Here is a 6,987-nt window from a genome sequence, read left to right as displayed (position 1 = left end):
GCAAGTTGCCTGACCTTTTAGTGATTAATTTGACCTTCATAGGTACTTAGCACCCTTTTGTATTAGATCTAAAAATAGACCTAGCTTAAGGGTTTTTGCCTTACTATATAAGTATGGGTTAAGTACCTTTCATTGTTCAGTAAGGAGTTTACAATTTTATCTTTCCCTAAAGTATGCTTAAGTATGGGTGGAGTAATGTTAGAGTTCTCACATTCCTGATCAAGTACCTTCATTCTTTAAAATCGGTTTAGCTTAATCAAATCTTCTGAAGTAGAGTCTAAGAATTTTTAAGATTCACAAGTCTGAGAAATTTTAAGATTCACATCCTTCCCTCTTTTCCTTTCCCTTCTTCATTTGGAGGAATTGGATCAGGGACCAAGGGTAGCTTTGAGAGGTCAGGATGTAGGACCCTCCAAATTCTTCTGATTTCTATTAGAAGCTTGAATGAGTAAAGAGAAAGGAACAATCATTTAAGTGCCAGTTATATGCCAGGCACTGTGCTAAGTGTTTTACAAATATTATTTCATCTTTTGTCTCATTCTGTATCTTTAAAATTGAAAAAAAAAACTTTTAAATGTTTAATTGAAATATTAGACTACTAAGTGATGAATCTACCAAGCTCCCTTAGCCTTTGAGGTGGGAGGAAAGAAGAATAGGAGTATGATCTATATGCAAATAAATAAATGAATTTAGAATGAATTTAGGAGGGAGAGAGTGCTAATAGAAGGCCGAGAGGAAAGGACACTTTGCAGAGGACTCTGTACTCAAGGGCTTAACTTTGAAGGAAAATTCAGATTTTAAAAGGCAGAGCTGAGGATGGAATGTATTCAGGCATTTGTCTGAGATCTGGAGGCTGGAGAAAGCATATTGAATTTAAGGTACAGTCAGTGTGGTCCAGTGTGGCAGGAATTTAGTATGGGTGAAAGGAGAGTAAAATGATTCTCTTTTCTCTGATCTTTGCTTTCCTTTCAACATAATTCTAGGTTTGAACCAAATGATCTCTAAGGACCCTTCCAACTCTGAGTCTCTGAAATATTTACTGAGATACTATCCTGACCTCCCATCCCCTGGCACTGTTGTGTCCAGTCCCAGGCTAGGGCCTACAACATCTACTAGAGGAAGATAAAACACAATTTCTGCCTTTAAACAGTTTTAACAGTTTGATTGGTGTATGGTGGGAGCCAGAATGAGAATGTGATCTATTACCCCACAAAGAATGTAAACAGCAAAAGAAGCTTTAGTTATCCCATGAGAAAATTTTCAAGTGACCCTGGTGCATCCCTGGTACTGTGTTGCTTTCTTTCTTGCTTTCCTTCTTGCTTGCTTGCTTTTCTTCTTTCTTTCTTGCTTTCCATCTTTATTTCTTTCCCTCCCTCCATCCTTTCCCCCTTCCTTCCTTCCTTCCTTCCTTCCTTCCTTCCTTCCTTCCTTCCTTCCTTCCTTCCTTCCTTCCTTCCTTCCTTCCTTCCTTCCCCCTATTTTCTCCCTTAGAATCCAGGCAGAAGAGTAGTAAAGTCTAGTAGTCATTTGTAGTCTAGTGACTTGCTCATAGCTAGGAAGCATCTGAGGCCAAATTTCTTTCTTTTGTTTCCATATGACCTGGACTGGATTTGGTGCAGTCATCTACCATATTATTTGTATGTCACTAAAGTTTGGTCTCTTATGAGTAAACTCCCCCAATTCTAATAAAATCTATTATTAACCAAGCTTGGATGGTCCCCTCTTTATTTAGTATCGTAGAATCATCTGGAGGTTATGCTATCCTACAACTGGCATAATGAACATTTGGGGGCAACTAAAAAACATAGCAGACAGAGCACCAGACCTGAGGTTGGATGGATCTGGGTTCAAATGTGGTCTCAGACTTAGCTGTATGACTCTGGGCAAATCACTTAATCCCATTTGCTTAGTCCTTGCCCTTCTATCTTAAAAGTTGTAACTAAGAAAGAAAACAAGGATATAAAGAGAAAAAAAAGGCAGAAGAAAATTTAACAATTGCCCAGACATATAAGCTGGTTTCCTCTTCCCATGGAAGAGAAAGAGAATTGCTAAAATTCAGGGGGGAATCAATCAGAAATTGCCACAGTTTGAAAGATATTGAAACACAAGGCTGGATGTGTAGTATATTCATTCACAGAATCTTATAGCTGGAAGAGACCTTAGAAACCATTTAGTCCAACCTGTATATGGAATAGAAATCCCATTTACAATATCCCAACAAGTGACTGATTACCTGCCTTTGCTTGAAGACCTTGACTGAGGACTCAATATTTTATTTTTGGACAGCTCAAATCCATCAAAGAAATAAATCTTCTCTCTTAGAGTGCTCTGGCTCTTTTCCTTCCCCAATTCCCTCATCCCTTGGAGCTTGAGACCCAGACAGTCCCTATGTAGATATCCTGAAGACTCAGTTCAGGTGTTACTCATAGGAAGCCTTCAATGATCCACCAAAGAGAACAAGTTTTTCCCTCCTCTACAATGTCTTAGTATTTGTATTATTTACCTCTGTCATCCTTATATTACGGTTCTATTTGTCCATGACTGATTTCTCTTATTAGAGTAGGAAATCTCTTTGAGAGCTGAGACTATATATCTTAGTCCTTTCAATCTCTTCTTCCAATATATGTGCATTGATTGATTAAAATTTTGCCATTATTATTAATAATAGCTGCCATTTTTATTAATTTCCACTCTCACTTAGGTGAGGTAGGTGGTTTTTCCTGAGGAACAACCCTATGTCCATGCTGTATATGCAAAGTGAGAGTTGTTGATTGTTGTGTTATTACATGGTTTTCTGTGGTGTCTGACTCTTCATGACCTCATTTGGGTTTTTTTTTGGCAGAGACACTGGAGTAGCTTGCCATTTCCTTGTCCAACTCATTTTACAGATGAGAAAACTAAGACAAAAAGGGTTAAGTGACTTGCCTAAGGTTGTACAGCTAGTATCTGAGGCTGGATTTGAACTTGTGAAGATGAATTTTCTTGATTCCAAGTTCAGTGTTCTATCCACTGTGCCACTAGAGTTGTCCAGTTTGACTAGGCAAGGGACTTTGCTTACTATGTCAAATTAATGAATGAATGGATGACATTTCTAGGTTGCCTAATCTTCTAGACACATTTGGCTAGATAAGAGAGAGACTTGAAGGAGAAGGGAAAGATTATTTCATCCCATTCCACCTCTGTCCCCCTTTCAAAGGTTTCCTAGAACAAAATACAAACAAGCTCTTAGCTTAGAATATATCATCCCATTTAATACTGTTGACCATCCACTCAAATGGGACATGAGAATAACCCAAAGAACCCATCATGTGCTTTAAAGTTTTATTCTATTGAAGGGTAAGGATAAGTCTTGGCATGACAGGGAAAGGCTCTTACCCAAGTTTAACTCAAAATACCAGCATACAGTCTTGACACATAGTTGTGACAAGACAAAGAAGGTATAGCTGTAACAATGGTAAAGTTTGCTCAGTGACAAGAGAGTTTGTCCCATATCAAAGGGTCTATTCTTAGGGTTTATCCAGCATCCAAGAGGGGGACAACCAGTTTTGCTTGGTGATTGAAAGTCCATTCATGACGGAGTCATATTGGCTGGGATATGGTTCCTGCAGGTGTTTTCCATTATTCAGAGCTGACATGGTCTGAGCTAACCCATGGTTCTGGTCCATGGTTTTGACAATAACAGATTGATAGCAACAGAGTTCACCCTGAGAATACAAACAAAAAGAACTGCTGTTAATGCCAAGCTCACAGCACATATTGATTGAGTGAGATTTACAAATGGGCTAGTTTGGGGCCTGGGGATCAGGATAACTCAGGAAAATCAGAGGCATTCACGAGGAATTAATTTGGGATCTTGACTATATCTAAGGCAAATTGGGAGGAGTTTACTAATTGATCGAGTAGGATTTACTTTTTAGAAGAATATGCCGTAGGATAAAATAAGAAACCATAATTTAAAGCTTCTAGTTCCAGCCTATCTTTCGAAACTAATTTCATATTATTCTCTCTCACACATTCTATAATCTAGTCAATCTGGTCTACTTCCTGTAGCCATCTACTTTTGTGCCCTAGAATGCAATTCTTTATGCTAGGAATGCTCTTCCTTTTGGCATGGGCATTGTACCCCAGAAATTTACCAGAAATTGTACCAGAAATTTAGGCAAACTATTATCAGGGAAATTCCTCTGCTCCCTTAGGCTGGCCTGACTCCCAACCCAAAACACCTGACCAGGAAGATTACCCTCCTTTGATTGCCCCCATTGAATTGAGCTGGACAAAGAGACACACCTCATTCATTCATCCTCCAAATCATGAGAACCACCCCCATGCTCTGGGGCTAACCTTTCCCACCTCAACCCCTTGCTCCAGAGTTAAGTCCTCTCTGCTGTAGAAGAATATAAAAACTCCAGAATGGAGGCCTTCTGGGAGCAACCCTCCAGGTTGTTCCACTCATACTGTTTTGCTGGTCAAAAATTCCACATTACTAATAAATCTCTCTCTTTACTTTTAAGCTAAGTTTCGGAGTCCGGCATCCTTGCAAAAGGTATCCTTTCCAAACCCAGGGGTATACCTCTATACCCCACAATACTTTCTCCTTCCATTTCTTGGAATACATAACTTCTTTTAAAGTCCAGCTCAAATGATACCTCAGAGATGAGGACTATCCTAATCTCCCTACTTGTTAATATCTGTTCCTCTCCTCAAAAAGACTTCAAATTTATTTTGTAAATATATTGGGAAGTTGGAGATGTGTGTTGCTCAGAATAAATTCCCTAGTGTTGCTCTGGAGAGCTGTGAGACTGGCAGAAGGCCTTTTCATTCCTAAAGGGAGAAGAGGCATCTCAGAAGAGTATAAGAGTCTAGGGATGGACATCAGCTCCTGCAGGGCTATTGTCCATGGTTTATGTTAACTTGGAAAAAACACAGAACTACTAAAGTGTTAGGGTCCAGGTTTTCGCCCACCACCATGGAAGACAAATAGACAATGCAATTAGCAAGAGGGTAGTTTATTGAACTGGTGCACACCAGGGGAACTCAGCTAAAAGAGTTCCGATTTCCCTCCTGAATTCTGGGACTTATGTACTCTCCAGCATGTATGCCCCCCCCCCCCCCAGTCCTTATCTGGGACATACTATCCTTGAAACTTTGACATGTTCATGTTGCTGAGGTCTGCTTGGCTCTTATCGGGGTCTGCTTGGCCCCTAAGTTCTTATCTGGTACATACCAGCTGCTGGGACTTTGACATACTTATGTTTCTGAACTTCCAAGGCCAGGCAGTTTACTGCTCAGGCATTCCTCATTTCCCACTTCTTTTTCTCTTAGGGGGCAGAGGGAAGGCCTGCCCGCTGAGACAGCTTATAGCCCTCAGCCCAGGGCTCAATGGTGGCTAGGGGTTGATACTGTTTTTGGAGGGCCAACACCTGGATGGCATCCAGCTGGTTTTTCATGAACCGAACAAGGCGATTAAAAATGCAGGGGCCAATGTTAAGAGTAGGATTAAGATTATAAGGGGCCCTATAAGGGATGTGACTAGGGTAGTGATCCAGGGAGAGGAGTTAAAAAGGTGGGTGTACCAGGGGTTAGCAGTTTCTCTCTCCTATGTGTGGTGTCATGTATTCTTTTTGCTAGCTGTTTCCCCACTGCTTCTGGTAAGTGAGTCCTGCCATCTGGTAGGCCTAGCTATCCATAGGGGAAGCACACAGCCTTCAGGAGGGCCAGAATCTCAGGCCCCACCTGGTTCAGTGCCCCCTGCCATCCTATCCCCCCCCCCCCTCCAAGTATCTAAGGGAAAAAGGGCGAAGGTCCAAGTATTCTGTAGCTTCTTCAGTGCTGAGAATGGGTGTAGAGCTGTCCCTGCCTATGGTCAGGAGAGAGGGGGAGGGGAATAAGAGGGGGAGGGAAGGGCTGCAGACACAGGGTCTTTAGGGGCATATCCTCAGTGAATTCCATGGTCCTAGGTCGGTGGAGAACTTCTTGGAGATCTGAAGGGTGTCCAGCCACTGCTTCCCCCGATGGGCAGACAGGTCACAAGGGGGAGAGTCAGCCCCTAAGATAGAAGTTTAGAAACTAAGACTAGGGGGATAGAAACAAAGAAAATTAGTACAATAGCTATTGGCATTACACATTTGCATTTGGGCATCTTAGCCAACAGACTTCATCTTCAGAAATCATCTTCTGTCAGGAATAGATCCCTTTAGGAAAAACAGGTTCCTGAGTTGTTTGCAGAGTTGGTATGTGATGTTTCTGTTAAAGAATATCCCTTTGCAAAGTACACATTAACGATAGCATCTATAAACACTGGAGTAACAATATTTTACAGATGAATTTCCTTACCCCAGAGGCTGGGGAAATTCAAGAAAGCTTTGAGCTATATTTCCAAGCTCAAGATCCAAACTCCAACTGTGGTAAATCAAGGCTGAAAATTCAAGCCATCTATGAATAAACTTCACCTACTTCTCAAAGTATGTTCCTAACAATTTGAGAATGTTCAATTATTAGGTTGTTTGAGGAAATGGAAACTTTAATATCACAATTTGCATTATGTACTGATCATGGGATATTGTCACCAAGGAAAATATTTCCTCAGTTCCCAAAGGACCCAGTAAGTGGCTTCACATGCAGGTAATTAACAGCCTAGATGGTCAGAAGAGGTCCATTCCCAGGTGAGACCAGAACATGCCTCTGTAACCATTCCAGGACATTCTCTGTCCGTGGTGTACTTTGTCACCATTAAATCCCAGAAGCCTTCTTTTGCTTTAAAAGACAAGTTTCACCCATTTCAGCTGAGAGAAATTCTGCTTATCAGAAGTCCAGAAACAAATCTCTATACCCCCAAACAAGCCTTTGATATCCCTACAAGGCTGATCACTCAATTATTCTCATGTATTTTGTCAATAATTTACACATCACACTTTAGTCACAAAACCTGAAATAAAGAACATGAGTGCTGAATTAAGTAGCTCCATAGTAATATAAATTAGGGCTGTA

Source organism: Monodelphis domestica, chromosome 7 (assembly GCF_027887165.1).
Source record: "Monodelphis domestica isolate mMonDom1 chromosome 7, mMonDom1.pri, whole genome shotgun sequence".
Lineage (NCBI taxonomy): Eukaryota > Metazoa > Chordata > Mammalia > Didelphimorphia > Didelphidae > Monodelphis > Monodelphis domestica.
This window is presented reverse-complemented; position numbering follows the sequence as displayed.